Source organism: Cibotium barometz, chromosome 26 (assembly GCF_041138505.1).
Source record: "Cibotium barometz isolate CiBa-2024 chromosome 26, ASM4113850v1, whole genome shotgun sequence".
Classification (NCBI taxonomy): domain Eukaryota; kingdom Viridiplantae; phylum Streptophyta; class Polypodiopsida; order Cyatheales; family Cibotiaceae; genus Cibotium; species Cibotium barometz.
The window spans coordinates 4,913,163-4,935,366 of NC_141071.1; the positions used below are offsets into that span (position 1 = coordinate 4,913,163).

At 37.3% G+C, this 22,204-nt stretch overlaps 2 pseudogenes; one reads left to right on the forward strand and one right to left on the reverse strand.

The window, feature by feature from the left end:
- Nucleotides 1–827: 827 nt before the first annotated feature.
- On the forward strand, nucleotides 828–1,902 carry LOC147623592 (uncharacterized; annotated as a pseudogene).
- A 9,071-nt stretch (nucleotides 1,903–10,973) lies between these two features.
- LOC147623593 (uncharacterized) lies at nucleotides 10,974–21,282 on the reverse strand (annotated as a pseudogene).
- Nucleotides 21,283–22,204: the final 922 nt, after the last annotated feature.

Genomic DNA, 22,204 nt, shown 5'->3' on the forward strand with positions numbered 1-22,204 from the left:
TCTTAACCTCCTTCAAAACCAAAATGGTAGCCTTTATCCTAGGTTTCATTTTCCCCTTGGTTGTGTCATAGGCCGTGGACTAGCTTTGTTTAAATCTCTAAACTTTAAAACACTTTAAATTTACTAAGTTATTAATTTATATATTTTTTTAAAAAAAAGGCGCAGTGGACTGGGCAGTGGGAAAGTCTTGGATACAGCCTAGCAATACGTCATGAGGATCTATACTTCGGATTTGCAGAGAAGACTAGTCCTTTCCAGCTAGCTGCATTGTAGCAGTTTGACAGCCACAAAACAACAAATCTCTACAATGTCTCAGTTTCTGCTGCACCTTCTGGAACCTTCCAAGCTATACGTCTTCCATCTCGAAGATATGGAGTGAAAATCAATGAGTTCATTATTCCTCGAGGATGTGAGGTAAACCTTTGTACCCGAGAGGATTTTACTTGTCTATGCCCGGCTTGCCAACACCAGCCTATTCCAAAGCTTTGCCCTCATCTTGCACTCAGCACCCACCTTTCTCTGAGCAATGAAGGAGAAAGTGGCTCATCGCTACGCCTCGGCGTGCAGGCGATAGTAGGCAGGCTATGCATGGGAAAAAAGAGCAACGCCTAGGCTCTAGAGGTGGGCATGTGCCATGATTCAAGACAATGGGTAGAACAGACAAGGATTCTGATGGAGTAAAACAAACCGTGTTTTGAAACGCGGTCTGTTTTGCTGGCAATGGAACTTGTCTCAAATGCGGCCCACTATTCTGAAATTTTTACAAAATCACGCAACTGCATGCGTTCCTATGGATTCTGATGGAATAAAACAGACCACGTTTTGAAATGCGGTCTGTTTTACTGGCAATGAAACTTGTCTCAAATGTGGCTCGCTATTCTGAATTTTTTGTAAAATCACGCGACTGCATGCGTGACTCGATCCAGTACACTGTTCGCATCATCCACCACGACCTCAACAAGCATGCCGCCGTCTACCTACTATTTAGTAGGTGATATGGGCTCCAATGACCTTCGCAATGTCCACCCTCAGACACCCTCCCACATGCTGCTCCCTCTTGATACTTTATTGGATGCAACAGAAGCTCAACTCCACGTGCATCGGAGGCCACCTAGATGCCAGCGTGAAGTACTGTGATAGTACTGCAAGGACTAACCCTGCTAGGCTGTCGTGCAATCTACAATAAACATCCTACCCCCTTGGAATCCCATGGCTGTGAGGTAAACCCTATACCAAAGAGGGCTTTACTTGTCTATGCTTGGCTTGAGCCTATTCCAAAGCTTGCCAGGAGGCTGTGCATTGGCTCCACCTGTGCTGTTTGTTTTTGTATACGATGCCACCAATCTCAACAGCACTCAGCCACCTCTACAGCTAAGCATATCCACAACAAAAACACTCATATCTATTGGGTTTACACAAAGCTCGTACTTTAAGTGTGCATATTTTGATCAGAAATCAACTGGTGTGAACTACACTGACTTGGCCCAAGTTGCTTGTCAAGTAGACCACTTGGGTGGTGAGAAATTCACCTCGCGCGTCTCCATCTCCAACCTCGGCCCAGTCTCTGATATCATCCACTCTTCCAGGATCTGGGAGGAAGCATTCAAATAGATGGAATATTGTTGTTGGGTCTGTGGTTAGGGGTTTGGCATTGTTGGTCTTGGTGTCTTGGTCAGCCTTCTGGCATTAGGTATAGGGAAACATAGAAAGAATGAAAAACTTGTGAGAATGGAGTACCAGGCAGATCAAGGGAAGACATTGCAAACTACTACTGTAAAGAACTCTAGGGTTCCTGCAACGGGTGATATGCGAACTCAGCCCACATTGGAGAGAGAGAGAGAGAGAGAGAGAGAGAGAGATTGGTTATCACATCTTGACGATGATGAGAAAGAGAAGAGGTGAAGGTTTGCACATTTCCAGAGAGCTCATCCCTTCTCTTAAACATGTTGGTTCAAGAGAGATGGATAGAGAGAGATGTGATGCTCCTCACCTCCTGCTATGAGGGAGAGAGAACATTTAGAGTGAGCTCCACAAATAGGGAGAGAGAGGCAGAGGCTTCACATTCACTTTTTCTTTGAACGGAGAGACCTATGCAGCCTGTTGTTCACTCTTGCTCTGAACTCTTGTTCACTCTTGATCTTGCCATGCACGTCCCCCTATCAACGCTGTCCATGATACAAAACCTTGAGCCACACAGCACCGCATATCAATATGCGGTGCTTTGTATGCTCCATACTCCATACTCCTCACATTCCATACATCATATGGCGTGCAGCATTGGACAGTACCGTGTATTGATACGCGGTGCTCTACACTAAGTGTTTCAGTACGGCGTGAGCCATAGAGACATAGTGCGAGCTGGAGAACACAATACAGTGCATAGCTAAGAAAAGTGAAAGATTAGTAGAAGAGATTACCTAGTCAAGGAGGTTGTAGAGATGAAGTCTCTTAAGGCTTCCTTCTTGGGAACATAAGGTAACAAAAAAAGAAAACATAAAAAGAAACTAGTTATTAGCCTAGTTAGCGAAGGACAGTGAATATTAGGGATAGATTAATTTTAGGAACTAGGGTAGGCATAGATTAATATTAATAGTAATGCATGTGGCCTACACCACTGAGTGAGCTCTCTATGAAATATACTGGTTAATATGTGGTCTATGAATTGCTACCTCCACCTACTAGCAATAGCATGCAGGGAACTGTGAGGATGAGCAAGTGCTGTGGATACCTTAGATGTTATAATGTGGATAGTCCTTTTGCGAAAAGAACTCGCTTGGTTAATGACTCCCAGTGGAAAGTAAAAGTAAGGAAACCACTCTCAATAGGACCAATATATGCAGAGCATGGCACTTTGAAATGGAGACATTGTGGGCAGCCACCTGAGTGTGTGCAAGGTTGTGATGCATACATATACTATTGTATACCACATGAGAGACAATACACCACTAGGTCTGTGATTCATGTGGGTGACCACCATAAACACCCATTTGTCAAGGTCCATGCAAAAACAGATTCATAACATGGTCAACCTCAAAGATCAATTGAATCCTTATGCATCTTGTAAGAACATTGAAGTGGATGTTGGACAAGATCTAGTAATGAAAATGTTGTAGTCCAAGGAAGGACATGACGATAAGGAGTTTGATGAAATAAAGCTCTAGGAGGTCTTAAATAGTCTTACCCCTTTGTCTCAAAGGAGAAGATTGCAAAAGTCAGTACAGATTGCAAGAAGAGGCATGCACAAGGTGGATGCTAGGCTCAATTGAATCCTTATGCATCTTGTAAGAACATTGAAGTAGATGTGGGACAAGATCTAGTAATGAAAATGTTGTAGTCCAAGGAAGGACATGACAATAAGGAGTTTGATGAAATAAAGCTCTAGGAGGTCTTAGATAATCTTACCCCTTTGTCTCAAAGGAGAAGATTGCAAAGGTCATTACTACAGATTGCAAGAAGAGGCATGCACAAGGTGGATGCTAGGCTTGATGCAATCTTGTCATTGAAAAGGAAGTGCGTGTACCCATTTTTACATAGTATCTTGTTTCATGATCAACTTGCAGATAATAGTAAGCCTCATATTCTTAAGATGTCAGCTGTTGGACTCGGATATGGGGTGGATCCTATCAAGAGAATGACGCTAGGTGGAAGTTTGGGGAAGCAATGGATCCATTTTGATCATGTCCACAAGGTGAAAGGATGAAATACCATGGGTGCACATGTGTATGACCCACATATATCAGGGAATTGCTCGCAATTGCCATTGGTGAATTTCAAGCTGAAGATAATAAGGCATAGGTTTGTTTTTGGAAAATGTTGAATGAGGTGATGCTCAAAAATGGATTCTCTTTGCCCCAGTTTAGGGGCTTCATGGCAGATTCAGCACAAGCTAATTGGTTGGCTATTAGAACAGTTTACAATGGAGGTCATGAAAATGTGATGGTGGTAGGAAAATAAAGGACATGTTCAAGACATGTTCATTTCACTGGGAGATAAACATGGTCACGCATGCTAAGAGATGTGTCAAAGAGAAACACCAGGAGGAACATAATTTTCAATGTAGAAAGTGGAAGACTGTAGTGATGGAGAAAGAGAAAAAGCAAGATGCACTCATAATGGAGTACCACATGCACTCAAGGGAGTACCACTGTAGCCATGGAAAGCTTGAAGCTCCAAGAAAGTATGATTTGATTAGTAAAAATGATTAGCTTCTCTTAATTATAATTAGTTCACTTATATGCTTGCCTGCCTTTTCACACTTTATTAATGTTGGGCTCCCACACTTGCCCGGCCGTGTCTATGCCCATGGGCTTCCCTTATGTCCAAACCATGCCCAAGGCTCTAGCCCATGCCCAAGGGCCCATGTCCAACATTATTAACACTTTTGGCCAAGACCCCTTTATTACAAACCATCTCCACCCAAAGGTTTTGTCCTCGAAACCATGTATGGAACAATGTATGGGCTATTGAAAATCTTCTTTGTCTTCCCTCATGAGTGCCGAAGTACATTCATTGCAATTCCAAGAGGTATCTCACACAAGAGAACTCCACATAGAGCTGTCCACTTATTTTATGTACATATGGACTGCTCTCTATGATGTCCATAAGCCCACGGAGTCTTGTTGAGCTTTGACTAATTAGTGGTGAAGTACACTAATGGCCATAGTTGTCCATACAATAAATTTATAGCAATGACATTCCTCATGCCATCATCCCAATCCATGCATATGGCTATCCAAAAATACCATAGAGCTATACCCACTTTATCCACTATGACCCATTTCTTGTAGGAGCTTCGGATGGTCATTCATGGAGCCCTCGAGCTGCCAAGAAGCATCTTCATTAGGCAATCCTCCCTAGTTCACAAGGTACTCAACAATAGACCTATTACAAAGGTGTCTTTTCCTCATTCTAATCACCTTCTCTGCCACATATGGAATCATTCCCTCTTCATCCATAGGTGGCAGCTCATCAACCACTTCCTATTGAGGTCCCACGTACTTCTTGAAGTGTGACAGGGTTGTTGCAAGATCAGGGTGTCCAATTTTATCCAGTTTATGCTGGACTGGGACAATGCTTGGAGAGCAAGTTTTGGGAGGCAAGGTACTTAAAATAAGATCAAGCAAATAATAAAAAATACGCTTGCCCTTAAACTAACCCAATATAACTTAAATTAATATAAATTAGTCTAATTAATCAAAATTAATCAAAAATATGATGAAATGATAAAAAAATGATCTTTCCATACTTAGAGTGATCCAATTTATTTTTCCATAGATGCACCATTACAAGCACACTAGTCCCTATAGGTTCTATATGATTCACATCAAAAATGTGATTTTACTAATTAGATTATTAATATTTACAGGCCTTCTGATAGTCTGGAAGAATTTTGAAAAAGAGATCATTAAAAATCCAACCATTGGATTTGCAATTTTTACTAACCACCACATTCTACTAATGTCTCAGTACCTACCCACTCTTTTGATCTACAAGATTGAGGATTTTAAGTGGTAGCTATTGTGGGTACAAAAAGTGGCGTATATTTTAACACTTTAAAGACCTTGAAATATTTAAAGAAAATAGACAAATATCTTAAAATTTTCTCAAAAAATCAAGTTAAGCTCCATATTATGTGAAGATCTAAGGTACAAAGTGGGAATCTCATATGAGTTTATATGTAAAAGATATTAGCATTTTATGGAATCAGTTCAAATTTGGGACAGGGTGTATACATTGACTTTGTACCTAAGAAAATGAGGACTTTTGACTATCTAATGCTTAATCAAATTATGCAACTATATTTTCAACTTTGAATATGATGTTCCAACAAAAGAACTTGAAACGAAATTCTTTCATTTACTAGGAGAGATTAGTCACTAAAGGTAAAGAAATGCCTGTTTTTTTACTGTTTACAGGGTGCCTGAGTGGACAAAACTGGGTACCCTGATCTTGCAACCACCCGACACATGAAACACATTGTGGATCCTCGTGGTACAAGGTAATAACAATTGGTAGGAAACCTCACTTATTCTTCTCAACCCCTTGTAAGGTCCATAAAAGCAATGAGCAAGCTTTGTATTGGTGTTTCCCTTCAATGAAGCATACCGTGACTTAGGGATTCTCAAGAATACATAATCCCCTTCTTTGAACACCACATGCTTCCTTGACTCATCGGCATATTGTTTCTTTTGTGACAGACATGTTATCCTTGCACCTTTGCAATATTGCACACATCTTCTCAATCTCCTCTTTAGATTGAGGATTCACCTTCTCCTCATTGAATGCAATAGAAGGTATATGCACCTTATACACCCATACATGGCTTCAAATGGATACATACCGATACTCATGTGATAAGTGTTGTGACAAAATTCAGATAAGTGCAGCCATCTATCCCATGAAGCTTGAGTGTCATAACTTCAAGCCACTTGTTCACCCTTTCAGTTTGGCCATCCGTTTGTGGATGATAGGCCATACTTGGGGTGAGTGTAGTCAGCATGGAATCAAAGACACGCTTCCAAAAATGGCTCATGAACTTGACATCCCTATGCGGCTTACCACTTGCTTAGGCATCCCATGCAACCTAAAGACATGCTCCATAAATTGTTGAGCCACCATAGAAGATGTATATTGCACCTTTGTGGGTATGAAATGAGCCACTTTTTTCATTCTAACCACCACCACAGAGATGCTATTCCACCCTTGCTTTGTAGTGGGCAGCTCGGTAATGAAATCCATGGCTATGTATGTCCACTTCCCTTTCAGAATAGGCAATGGTTGCAACAATCCTCCTAGCAATTGGTTGGGATACGTGTTTTGTTTGCAAGACAAACACTTTTGCACATAGTCATGCACATCCTTCCAAAAGAAACTCTTCTATATCTTATGATAGGTCTTGAAGACTCCCAAATGACCCGCCATGGGTGAAGAGTGCATCTCTTGTACCTGCTCCTCTACTAGAGCTATTACAGTATACAATAGTTTTGATATGGATAATCAAAGGTGGATTCCTACCACAATCTCTATTGGTAGTTGGATTATGTTGCAAACTAGGAAGCGAAAAAGAAACAAAGAATGAGTTCATCGACACTTACAAAGGCAGAGTTCAAGACTTCAAACTCTTTGACACAGGTAGGAGCATTAAGGAAGTCCTCATACAACATGCCTACATGGACTTAGAACTGCGTCTGCAATGTTTGCCTAATGGAATCCCACTCCATAGACTAAACTGTAAGTAAATGTTTTTACATTATGTTTATGTAATGTGTTTCATTTCTATACTTATGCTTCTCTTGTATTCATCTCTGTATAGATATATATCCTTCAAACTTGGTTGATTGGCAGCCTATAGATAGTATTATGGGAATCTTCAATGTTTTTCATGCATCTATGGTGAGTAGCTATACAAAGAAACATCAAGCAAGTCTTTGGCCGAGAGAGGAGTTTTATTTTATAATGAATTTTACACGGCACCTCATAGTGTTACAGGTTATGGATCTTTGAAAGCATTACCACTGCCTTCATTCGATAGGCTAGAATGGCCCATATCAATAGCAGAAACAAGTAAGTGCTTTAGATTAAAGATATACCAAGACATGCAGAGGTGTATAAGACCAAATGTAGCAAATCGCCAGGTGAAAATCATTGTCTATATGCCATTGCATGTTTTTGTCGACTTCTTTTATGACGAGGAGGTCAAAAAAACATCGTCAATGTTTATCTGTAAATCAGAGAAATGTTTGGATTTCTTAGGTCAAAATTGGGATGTGAAAGAATTAAATGGGGTTACCTGCAAAATCCATAGGAAACCTATTGTGTGTAAATATATGATTGGCTCCCAGAATTTTATTTTGGCCTTTCATTATATAAGATGGCATTATGTCAATGGAAAACTTGTAGCAATTGATCAAGACTTGGGGGATGACATTGAAAACCCATTGATGTTATTAGAGGTATAGTTTGAACATGAGCTCTTGACAGTACTCAATATAAGATCAAAAATCTCACTGCGTCAAGTGAGAATAGACTTGGCAAATGAGGATGATCTATAAGTGCCTGATGATTATTTGTTCAAATGCAACGACCATAAGGTATGTTATTTAATATAACCTCGAAAAAGTATTCATTCCAAAACTACGCCATAATCATTATTACTTATATAAATTACTTTGATTTTTGGAAATAGGTACCAAGGAGAAAATAAAGGACCATTCAATGTAAAGACATTACAAGGAAGCAAGTTTTCATGGTGCAAACGACCATCACATAGAAATAAATGGAGATAAATGTATTTTTGATAGCATATAGTTACATCAATCATGACAATATTTTGTATTTCTTAGAGCAATAGAAACCAAGACAAATATTCTACATTTTCTTATTGGATGTTTAAAACATTGATAGCATGTTCTTATTTTTTTCTATGAAGCGTGCTATTGTGTGTGGGATGATTCTTGTTGTTGGGGCGGTGAGGCTTATCGTTGAGGGGGTGCTTGCTCTTCGGGATGCTCTTAGGTTGGTTGCTCTTCGGGATGCTGGCGTAGATGAGGCACGACGGAGGAATACATGCAGCTGAAGGAGGCAAAACGAAATGGGAACAAAAGACAAGGACACTTGACATTTACCGAGTACGAGTATCACATTTACCGAGGACAAGCGCACGAAACACGTGCAAAAGAGCATGTCCACACATGCGAAGAAGGATGTGGGGCCGTACTCATGATGATTATGATCAATCAATTTTTGACACGTGTCATCATACGTGCATAGAGCACGTGGTGTGCCATCATGCATGTCTGCCACATGTATAGACCGTTAGTTTCTGTGGATAAAGGTGACCAACATTCATTATTTGTTGTTTCTTGCTCTCATGCAATTTTTCTCGTAGTCATCACCTTCACGTTGCTTCTTGCTCTCCTACAGTAGTCAACTTCGTTGGTTGCTTCTTGCTCTCCCAGTGAATTTCGCGGTATGTTTTCAAATATTTCCATATTTCAATTTGGCCAAAGTTGTACAATTGTTTTATAAATATTCCATCAAAGATTGTTGCTTTTAGATTTTTGAGAATTTAATTTATATGTCCCAAATATTTCATCAAATCACTATAACGCGAAGAGGGATCTCGGTGAGAACTAATGTACCCATATCGTGTTGAGTGATTTTGCCCACAATAGTACTTTGCTTGCAAAAATTTCTTGAAATCACTACAACATGAGAAGAGGTCTTGGTGCGAACTCTCTCAAGCATATCGCGTTATAGTGATTTGTCCTACTGTCATTTTTTTTTTGCATTTTCAAAGATTTCATCATTTAGATTTTTAAGAAATTATTTTTTTTCTTACAAATAATTGATCAAATTACTATAGCACAAAGAGGGGAGTCGGTGAGAACTCTCCCATCCATATCGTGTTATAGTGATTTGTCCTACTATCGTTCTTGTAGTGATTTTTCTTACAATCGTCATTGCCTTCGACATATTGCATTAAATCACTATAACGTAAAGAGAGGGATCCTTGGGAATTCTCCCACATGTATCGCGTTGCAGTGATTTTGGCACATTTTTCCTTGCAATTTCATTTTCTCACTAATATTTCATCAAATTACTACAACGCGACTAAAGATGTCGGTGAGATTTCTCCAACGATTATCGCATTATACTGATCTTGCCTAATCCTTTATTATCTTACACAGAACTTTCATCGTCCTGACATATTTCTTGGCTTGTAGATGGAACCTTTCGGGACTCAGGTTGAGTTTGATGCTGGCCTTCAAGAAACCCCAAATGAAAAGTTGTTCGACTTCCTTTATAAAGTTCAACAGCATCATCGCCATCCTGAAATCTCACGCATGTTTAATTTCAATTTCTCCATCGAAGACATGATCGTTTCTACTCGTTCGTATCTTGAGGAGAAAGGGCAGTAATTTCAGCAGACCACCTTGAGTGGTACAGTCATGTTTGACGGCATCCAGTACGTGCATCATTGCACAGAATCTTGAGGAAGATGAAGATTTTGTAAATTTGGATAAGTATCTCTTATTGGATTCAAATGTCCAAGGACAGTGAGTTCCATTCTGTCAGTGCCATTCTGTCAGTGCCGACACATTATCTATGATTTACAAGGATGCAAAAAGCTATGAATCCAACCTTCCCACTGAAGGGGAATTTCAGGCTATTCAGCAAAGACAATATTTCACACATGGGAAGGGAAGGGGCATCCTCATCGGCGGTCCAGGACACTAACTCAACAATCAATATATGGACAAATGATTTACTTGTTAATGATGAAAATCAGAAGGTGTGTTTACTTGTTAATCACTTTTTATGATGCTGAATAGCTTATTCTATTTGTTGTGTTGGCTCATCGACAATATTGTTTTGTAGCTGGTTGTGTTTGAGGATGAGTTTCTTGGGCACGGAGCAGGCAAATGCATGGGAAGACTCGGAATGGACTCAGTACTGGGAGAGTACATAAATCAATTGAAGTTTCCACAATTCATTATATTCCACAAGAAATTCTCGAAAGACAATGCAGAATTTCCTTGTTTGCAATCAAGACATTATCGAGATACCTTGGGGCATATCCTGTCAGGTGGAATGCAGACAAAGTCATGCTTTTTGAGAAGTAGTTAGCATTGTGAATCTTTGGCAGGGCCCTAGAGTCTATGCACTAAGGAGGAAATATTACTTAGCCTATACTGCTTATGGATTGGCGTGTGGGATTAAGGATCCCAATATGCTAAGTGATTATGGAAAAAGGGAGCTTCTCAGATTCACAAAACCGAGGGCTCCTCTAGTTTTCCAGTTATTACAGGATGTTGCAGACCCATCTTCAAAAAGGGCAAGGCTTCATGCACCCGAGGATGTTAGTGAGCAAGTTAAGGAGTAGTAGCATATTCCTATCTCTTGTAATAATATTCTCTCATGTAATGTCATGACAATTTTGCATATGATCATCTCTGAATTTGAAATGTTAATCATGGATCTATGGGTATCCAAATCTTCCCATTTCTTTGTTTTGTTCCTCGCCATTCTGCATGCTTAATACTTGCATTAGATCTCCTCCATATATCTTGTTTTCTTTCTTTATTCACAAGTTTTACTGCTTGATTAATTTTGGATGCTTTCAATTGCTACTTCTTTTTGGCTTTGTGTACAAGCTTCCTATATGTCCACTGATGTAAGTCCTCTAAACTGTTAGCTTTTTCTTCTCCTCCACCATGTCTTGTATGATTGAAATACCTGGAGTGTGCTTGATAATGTGTTTTCTCCATTCCCTGGGTTGACCATATTGATAAACTACCATACTTCTTTGAAAACCAAGGAGTATGATCTGGTATATAATATGTTTCAAGAGAATAAAAGAAAACATTAATTAGTATATTTTTTAATATACATTATAAAAACTAGTTCAATGCATAATCAATCATATAGTGGGTGATGTGTTGATCCATCCATGCATCAATCATTGATCTCTTGAACTCATCTAGCAATGTTTAAAATATCTCATGGTCCTCCTTCCTCTACACTTTCTTATCACCGAACTTAAACATAGTGTCTAGAGATTTCCACACATTGGCTTTCCATGTTCTTGCTTGACCATTGTCTGCATGGTCTACTACTACATTGTGAACGCACTTCCATCTGTTGTATTTTAGGATCTGCACCGATTGTCTTCTTCTACAACCTTCTGGTGTTGGTTCAAATAGAAACCTTCTTGATTTAACACCTCCAATGGAAGATTTCTTGGGTACATTCTTCCCATCCTTAGACCTTTTTTCATCTTGTTCCATTTTTGCATGTCCATTGTGCAAACCAATGTTTGATAGAACTTTCTCTAGTGCTTTGATGGATGTAACCTTTGCTGTATTGGGCTGTAGAGTCCATGCAAAACATATGTATAAAAACAAGAGTTTTTCAATGATTCTGCAAAGAGCATGCATTGTACAAATGTGGACACTTGATAGTGGAATATAGAGAATTGGCTTGAAGTTTGAGTCTTTCAAGTGCCTATATGGTGCCTTCTTCCAATACCTCTTATCAAACACCTTTGTACTGCACATGCAATATAAGCAGGGACTTTTTGAATTGGCACCCTTTGACACATTGTGCATACATTTCAGAGTTTTAAGATCACCCGCCATACGCCACTCCACCTTATATTGTCACATGCCTTCCACATCCAAGATTTTGTCATTTCTCTACTCGCTGGATGATCTCGGGTATCGATGTCTTATGAAAGACCCAATGCAGAACATCAAAATTCTCTGATTCTACCTGCAATACATAAGAAACATAGGAATGCAACACCCATTAGTATTTTTTATATGTAATTCTTTTTTCACAAACATATCCGAGTCTAATAAATTTTACCTCAAAGGATCCCAACGACAATATATTGTTTTTAAATTGAACACTAAACCATCTAGGATCATCTTTTAGAATAGATGTATCAAGTGCCCTGTTCATCAGTGTGATGGTAACCCTTTCTAACTTTCTCTCCTTCACAATTTGACACTCATCAAGATTTAGCACAAATTTGAGGACACCATCACATTCTTCAGGAGTAACTTCAAACAATTGAACAGCATATGATTGTAGAGCCTCCACGTCGTAGAAAATATTATTGTATCTATTGTAGACCACATCTCCTGTTGGTGCAGCATAGGTGTCTTCAATATGAAATGGGGTTCCTAGTGCTTGCAGTACCTCTTCGTTTACTTGTTTACGCACTTTTTTTAACCAAAGAAGGATTTCGCAATAATGATCCTTTCGTACTAGAATCCTTCATCTTTTCCTGCAAAGTCTTATAAATGACTGAGTACCCTCTGTGTGATATACCAGCCTCATCAAGTATTACCTGGATGTCCTGTGGATTGAGTTAATTCTCTTTGAAAAAGTCGCCTATTTGCTTTTCTAAGACTTTCTTATATTTCTTCTCGTTCATCAGTGCTTCTGCATATTGGTGATCTAAAAGAAGACTTAAATGTGCGCCAGAAGGTTTAGTCGTTGATTCTTTATCAGGGTGCAATAATGATATGATATCATATTGAAATGCAAAAATTGATATACATGAATATATGCAATAATGTTTGCTATTCATAAAATATCACAATAGAAACAATAAACCAGTTAATATAAAGGAGCTTACTTGATTACATGTATTCTCTTCTTGATGCCACCACCTCCTAGCTTCATTTGCTCAATATCCCTTAGTTTTTTTTGTGTCATCTACGGAGACTTAATGACGTCTGCTTATGTCTTAATTCAAACATTTATTTTTCAAGACCTGAAATGGTTTCCTTATTGCTTAATAACTTCTGTACACAATGCTCCATTATATGGTTTTCTTCAAATGAATGTTCTCCTTCTCAAACAAATCTCTTTCTAATTTAAGAACATTGCTTGTTGCTTCCAAATGATGTGTATATCCTAGGAGCCCATTATAGCCATCTCCAACAAAGTTAAGCAGAGATGTCGTATTCCTAAATAGGGGTGTGGAGTTTGTAAAAGGGTCTTTTGGATATAACCTCCCAACAATCCATAAATCTATGTTTTTCTTCCCTTGCATCCTCAACATTTCTTTAGAAGCAGTACACAAAGTATTAGGTTTATTTCTCTTACTTACAGGTTCATATTCATGTTCAAGATCAATGTGTAGGTTGTAAATGTCTCTTTTCTCTGTATTTCTCCTTGCACTTGATTGGTAGAAAAATCTGAATGGAAAGAGAAAGATGCCAAAATAGTAAAAAGAAGTAAAGACTCCAACTAATTTGCAAGAAAAACCTTGATTTTGAAGGTACCAATACCTGCAAACTTTGATACGTAAAATCTTTGAAATTTGAGGTAAAGTTTCTTGCAGGGAGGGAAGTAGAAAACCTTCGAGATTTGAGGTGAAATTTCTTGCAGAGAGGGAAATTGAACTATTTTTGGATGATCCTTGGTTCAAATTTCAAGAAATATTCTATTTTGGCTTGTACATAGAGATTTTGAGATATAAGCCATTAAACTTGGAGAATTGACCAATTCATTGTTCACGTAGTACATATAGTACATGAACAGATAGACGACTTCGAGAACTGGCAATATTCTATCATTTTTATGTACATTTAAGAATAGAAATATATCTTTTATATCTCAAGAAAATGCTAAGAGAAAATACGCCAAAATCAATTTCACCTTATTTTTTAGGCTTTTTGGATTATCTCTCTCTAAGCTTAGTTGACACTTCTTAGAGGGCCCAAAGTTAAGTCCGAAATTCCCCTAATGCAATTACATCCTGTGGGATGTAGCTAGAGTAAGGATCGAAGAACTACTTGAAGTTAAGTCGCTTGAAATTTTTAGGGTTTACCAAGCTTGAGATGAAATTAGGGTTTCACCAAAAGCCTTGGCTAAAAGAAAGGGATCAAAGCTAGTTCTAATACCACTGTAGTGATGCAAAAAGAGAAAAAGAAAGATGTAATCATAATGAAGTACCACATGCACTCAAGGGAGTACCACCATAGCCATGGAAAGCTTGAAGCTCCAAGAAAGTATGATTTAATTAGTAAAAATGATTAGCTTTCCTAATTACAATTAGTTCACTTATATACTTGCTCGCCTTTTCACACTTTATTAATGTTGGGCTCCCACACTTGCCCGACCATGTCCATGCCCATGGGCTTCCCTTATGTACAAACCATGCCCAACATTATTAACACAATTGCCCAACATTATTAACACAATTGGCCAATCCCCCTTCATTACAAAGACAGTAGGTTCTGAAGTAGAAGCAGAGAAATGCAAAGAATCTCTTTTGTCATTCTGGACTTTTGAACATGTAAAGGGTGGAGAGCTTCCAGGATTACTTGCATGGTTCAATTGGTGGGATCTTCAGGCTTCTCAATTGTTGGGAGTTGCGATCCTTGAGCAACATGAGGATATGGGGTTTGTTCCAACTATGAACTTGTCTGAAACAAAACATTCAAGCATGAGGGTTGCACATGGGTACTCCAAGTACATATCACTTTATGAGGCGTATACTACAGATCTAGCAATGGAAGTCATGTAGAGTGCGGATCTAGCAATGGAAGTTCTGTAGAGTGCACACTACAAGGCATTCATGTTTGGAAAACATCTTGGTACTGGACCATAATTGGAGAAGCTAAAGGAAAGATTCATGTTGGGGAAGGGTGGAAGTACTTCTGATAAGAAGCTGGTTGACTTGATACATTCAGTGAGATCTTAGGCAAGGATGCATTCACTTGAGATGTATATGCCTCATGTGGAGGATAGAAGTGTGAGGAGGAAGAGAGGTGGTGCGGATCCTAGAGTAATACTTCCAACAGATAGTCATAGACTAGAATACTCAACAGTCATGGTAAAAGGGTGGTTGGGGGATAAAGAAAACCAAGACAAGTGCAAGATGAGTATCTAAAAATATGCAAGGAGAGTATTGTCCATGAAACAAACTAGGCTATCCATAGGATAGAACTAAGGAGTGAGGTCACATTTCTACAATGCCCACAAAGGTTTCAAGCAACATATTTGTGGTTGATCCTCTAATATTGTAAGATTCCTCCCTCCAGCTTTTGAGGTGTGTAGGTGTAAGAACCTCCCCTTCTGATCTTATAATTATTCCCCTCTCTAAAATAAAAGAAAGATCCTATTTTACCTTGTTTTGGCCTGGAGAGAGAAAATGTCTCTAGAGGGAGGTAATTCAAAATTGAGATATTTTTGGATATAAAAATCCTCCTAGTATCTAAAATGGTTTCCCCTAAAACAGAAATTCAAAAAGAACTTTCCAATGTGCAATTGGAATTAATTGAAAATAGGTATAAAGGACCTTAGCCGCCTAAGGGTCCAGATTTTCAGAAATTTTTGGATTATGGTCCAATTAAGGTTTCTATGGGCCAATAGGATCAATCCAAGTGTAGGGAGGAGATAAATTGAAGAATAAAAGAAAAAACTCCCAAAAATGAGTAAATGCTCACATATGATGAAGAGTGGACTAAGGACCAAAGAAAAGAATTTAAAAAACTGAATTTTGACACCTCAGTGTGGGGATCTCCCCTCATGAAGTAGGCACCTTTTTCTCATCATTACCCCTAATTCTTAATCAATAAAATGAGATATTTTCATCTCTTCTCTCTCCTGTTTCAAAACTAGATCCAAAAAGTAAGCTGAACTGACTCAAAAATGGTCAAAAATTAACCAAACTGATCTGGAAAATTCTAGAATTAGTTTGCCTAGTTAGAGGCTCACTTTCTTCTATAAATAGAAGCCTCCCTCTTTGTAAAAGCTTAATGGTGTTTATGCACTGTTACTCTACTCTTGTCCTGAGCCATCTACATTGAATTTTTTAATAATTCAATTGTTTTTGGCCTAATCCTCTCCAAAGTGAATTGGTGGCCACTATTGCTTCAAACAATAGTAGAACCCTCAATTGCTCAAGCCAATTTAATAAGAATAACACTTTTATAATAAAAAAAATTCCTTTATGCATCTTTCTATGCATAAAAATCAAATTTAGTAAGAATAACACTTTTATAATAATAAAAACTCCATTATGCATCTTTCTATGCATAGAAATCAAATTTAATAAGAATAACACTTTTATAATAAAAAAATTTCTTTATGCAGCTTTCTATGCATAAAAATCAAATTTAATAAGAATAACACTTTTAAAATAAAAAAATTCCTTTATGCATCTTTCTATGCATAACAATCAAATTTAATGAGAATAACACTTTTGTAATTAAAAAAAATCCTTTATGCATCTTTCTATGCATGAAAATCAAATTTAATGAGAATTACACTTTTGTAATTAAAAAAATTCCTTTATGCATCTTTCTATGTATAAAAATCAAATTTAATAATTAATATCAATGATATCCATGCATATTCATAGGTGAATATGTACATGGAGTAATTAGAGTATTTCTTTTAGATGCAAAAATGGTGGGAATTACTCTTTTAGAATAACATAAAAATAAACTTTCTTTTTCACAAAATTTTGAAAAATTTTGCCATAACCTCCTTTGTATGGCTGACCATTTCTCATTTTTATCTTTCTTTACTTAACTTACTTAACCCAATTTAGAATTATAGAACTCTAATCCACACAATTTCCTAAATTCAAGAGAGTAAACAATAAGAAGAGTTTAATTACTCACTAAGTTAATCTTTCTAGGATTAAGAAAGGTTGGAATGTAAAGAAGAGAAGGGGGTGGCCTTTTCATAAAAGGCATAGCATTTGAATTTAATTCAACCATTTGTAAAACATAAAAATCAAGAAAACCATAGATTTTTCATTAAAATTTGTAAACAAAGTAAGAAAAATTAGCTTACGTGGAGATAGGCAAAAACACAACATACACTCACTACTTATTTCACTACTATGAGAGTATCATTATACACATCATCTAGAATGTAGTGAGTTACCACTTGTTACACTTCAATTAGCATGGCACATCAATTTTATAAACCACTTGTTACGTTTCGACCATGTGCAGTTGTCTCTAGCGTAGTCCACTTGTTTCACTTTCACCACAATATAGTCATAAAGCATGGCACTACTTGTTACACCTCAACAACATACACCCATTAAGCATGGTCTCAAGCTATATCAATAACACTGGGTAAGTAGTATTTAATGTGGGGTCACCCACAATACCAATTCACTAGGATGGCACACTAGTGGGCGCCTCTATATTCAGCTAAAGGGTGGAAATTATGTAACATCCCTCCTGCTTGGAACTGACCTCAATTACATGTTTACTTGCGAGAGCAAAGGAGATTATTGTCTGTCCATATACAAATTCTACAATCTTCTTAAATTATGACAAAAAGATATTAAATCAAGGACTTCTATGTGTAATACATTCTAGTGTCCCATACCACCATAAATTATCCTACATAAATCTAGAGATAAGTATGCTTTGGAATCCTTCACATAGGATTGATCTTGTGTCCCATACCATAAGACTAATACATAGTGAAAAATTCATAAAGTATAGTTCGAGATGGAAGGGACAATTCCTCTAAGAAGTTCTACTTTTGATCCATGAAAAACTCTCCTTGAGATTTACAAAAAGTCTTAAATAAGATTTATAATCAAATAAAATAAATTTATTACCTCTAGAGTCGAATTAGTCATCGTAGTAGAAGTCTTCTTCATCATCAAATTTTCATATTTTTTTAAGTTACAAAATAAATTATAAAACAATAATTTAAAGAAATTACAAAAGAACAAACTTATCTTATTTTGGAGTGATTGAAGTTGCTCTTGAATGGTAGGGGGTAAAGGATTCATGATGAAAGAAAGATGTGGAAAAATAAAGGTTGTAAATTTTAAATGTAGAAAAGAAAATTTGTTGAAATAATAATACTTAGCTCATCTGACGCGTGGTTGAGTAATAAAATGTTGGTTGAGTAATAAAGTGTTGCCCATGTCCTTGAATTTGAGGAGTTGGAAAAATATTCAAAGTAGAGCTCATATGTTGAAAAATAAGTGGTCCGACGCGTGGTTGAGTAATAAAGTGTTGTCCATGTGCTTGAATTTGAGGAGTTGGAAAAATATTCAAAGTAGAGCTCATATGTTGAAAAATAAGTGGTGAAAATAATTTGTTGATGTTAAATAATCAATAAATAACCATGGTTTCGGAAGTCTTCAAAAATGCAAGAATATTTCCCAACAAATACATTGAATAAAGCCTTGATATTGACAATTTGGAAAGAAGCCCGTTCAAAATCGCTTTGAAATTTTTTTAAACATTTTACCAAAAAATAATGCCCAAGTCTTGGACACTTGCTGAAATGTAGAGATGAGCAAAAACAAAATATTTATTTTGGTGTTAATTTGTTTACATTCCGGTTAGCCAAGCCGTACGTAGAAACCACCTCTTGCTGGATTTTCCACCTCATACAATTTGCAAAAAATTTGTTATGAGTTTTCCAAAAATCTAAAAATTTTGTGCTGGGATTTTTGATGCCCACAAATTGCACTTGTAAACCCTCTTTGAAGATATGCAAAAGCTTTATTTTAAATCTTTTGTGAGCTTTTTATTTCAACCTTTAAAAGAAAAAAGCTTAAACTTTTAAAGCTTTAAAACTAAGCTTAATAAAACTTGAAGTAAAGCTTATTAAAGCTTTGTATAAAAATACTTAATAATCTTCACGAAGCAGCCCTCCATGACGGCCAGGTGCACAGTTCACAGCTAGAATCCATGGCCCGAGTGCAGCGTGACTCAAATAGAAGAGAACAATTCACCATCACGGAGTGGTGGAGGAAAATTTTAATTAAGGAAAGTAAGATGAAAAATAATTTTCTTTGTTCAAGGAAAAGAAAACTACCAATGCAACGCTATTTTTGAAGAAGGGGAAAAGAAAACTTATGAGCCCTGCATTATATATATTTGAGCCTACTTAGTGCTTAGAAATTCTGAAATTAGGCCCTTGATCTCCTCAATGTGTGGATTCCATCCATATTGATGGATTATGGAGACGATTAAGATTCATGAAGGTGATTTTGGAAAGAAGGAGGGTGGTTTCCATTCAAAAAGAGTGGTTTTCCACATAAAGGTGGCTTAAAACCTTACTTGTAAAAAAGAACATTACTTGCCACAAGTGAGCTATGAATAAAAGTCATCCTCACGGTTTGGCCAATGCAATATCCAAGGTGGTTTACTTTTAAGAGTCTAGTTTTAAGAAAAAGTCATTAGAGGAATTTAAGTTGCTAATGGGAAAACTTCCAATTAGAGGGGTTTAATCTTCCCAATGTAATGCCCCAACCCTTTTGCATTATCTCAATAAATGTAATTTGTAAGTGCTTTAACAAGATTCAGTGATGGGGACACCTTTCCTTGACATGGTATGCCTAGGCAAGGAGGTTTCTATAGGTAAGAAAGAGGAATATACTACAATAGTTATTGGAGCTAAGCCTAATCCAAAGGTTCTTTTAGTTGTTGCATCTACCAAATGCATGTGAGTGGTGCATATTGTAGTTTTTCTTGTTGGAAATGTTGGGTTATTTTCACTTTCTTCGTACTACTTTTCAGATCTGCAATTATGAGTCAAACATTTTCACCGCATTCACCTCACATTACTTAGGCATAGCTAAATTCACCTAAATTTTATCTAAATGAATAAATTTTACACACAATCACAACACTCGTGTAAGAAAGGAGCCACCTAAATCGTGTCGTTTTCTTATCAATTTCAAATAAAGGTTTAAATAATTGAAATGGTTAAAAAAGTTTGACATAATCATTTCACAGAAGGTATACTAACTTCGATTGAGAATTTTGAAAATGTAACAAGGGTGCTCTCTCTGAAGATGGATGCACACAAAAAGTGTAACAGTGTAAAATGAGGTGGTATATACTTTATTTATTTTATGCAAAAATAAGATATGGGAATTCACCACAATTAGAAATCCCTTAAGAAACCATAGATACAAGATTTTTCTCAACAACATGATAAAAATGATAAAAAGAACTATAGAGGATAACTATGTTGAGTTTTATGGGAAGATATGTGTTAGCACACTACCCTTCATGACCATTGAGGATGCTCGAGAAGTCGTGATGCCATGTGTATGGTTCATGGGTGATCCCATTATTTTCGGCGGATGCTTGGCATACATAAGAGTGGTGTAGGACGAGTGCAGGACTAAGTGGTGCAAGGTATATCGTGTGAAACATCATAGTCATCAAGTATCGATTGGGCCTAAATAATTGTTAGTGTGAGATTTATATTTACAGCTCTCCTGTAATCAAAGATAGTATTAAGTATGCAAAAAGGAGAGAAAAGGAAAAAAATGTGCCTAAAGAATGATGCTTACCTCATGCAATAGAATAATACAGAGTCAGATATTGCAATATCTGTCTTCTCTAACATCACTTTGTCCTCAGGTGAAATGCTCAAGTAATAATCATTCTGAGGGTTGGAGGAGACATTGATAATCATTTGACCAGATACCTTGCCCATTTTATCATAATTCATAGCACCAAGTCTCTTAACTTCCTCTTTATAAAAATTATCCTCCCTCTCGAGAAGCATCTCTTTTTGGTCAAGTGCTTTTCTTGTTTCATACTCATGTGTAACATCTTCAATAGTAGGCCCCTCAGCTTTGCGGGACCTCTTAGGAGGAATTGCCAGGATATTAAAGGCTCTAGTATTTGTGGTGGGAACTGGCTTGAGAACTTTATCAAATCTATACCTAAGCCTGCTGCTCACCATTGAGTATTCCTTGTTCATTAAAGTGACCCTGTGTGCATGTGCAGCAGCAATATAAGCATCAGTCATGAAATCTATAAGAAAGTCTTCAGCTGCTTCTTGCAAGCACCATAATGTAGAACCTTGCCACTTTTTGTATGGGGTATTACTTTTGGTCAAGACACTAATCCTGTCACATATTTGCTTTACTACACAGATGAAGGCAGCCCTTGGGATATTAAGATGATGAGTGTCATCTTGGGCCTTCTTGATCTCTGAAAAACACCTCTTCATATAATACCATCTTAACCTTCTTTTCTTCTTAGGACCGGGTGTAGTAGCAACCTATGCTATCTTTGGATCTTCAATATATACTTTCCATGCAGTTTTCTTTGTCCTTGCCATAGATTACAAACTAAGAAATATTTGAGAAACCCTGCAACAATAGTCAAAATCCTTTCTAGATTAATAGAAGACCCTCAAACAAGAGGAAATAAAGAAAGGATGTGCATGGCTAGTGGTTTCAAAAAGGCACACAAAAGGATTTCCCAAACAAAAGCAAGATTTTTTTTTTCCATATACGTATATGCTAAGCACACATAGCATATGGAGGTCTCAAAAGTGGTTGCATAAGGTATGACTTAATAAAGGACTTGCCAAAGTGCTAAGCACACATCTCTTGAAACCAAAAAGTGGTTGCATAAGGTATGAAAATAAAGGATTGTGCTAAGCAAACATAGCATCTCAAAACCAAAGACCAATAAGGAGGTTGCATAAGGTACTTCCAATAAAAGACATGCACAACAATCCGTAAATGGCACAAGTAGGTGGTAAAGTCCCTTGAAGATGCAGGCGATTCACGCCGCTTTACAGATGGCTAAAAACACTAATCTCTCTCTCTGGTAGCACTAGCACCAAAGAGAGGCGACTTACAACATCAGGCTCTTGTGATCTCCAACCTGGTAGAAAATCAATGAAGCACTAATGCAAATGTCCTCCATAAATTTTCAAT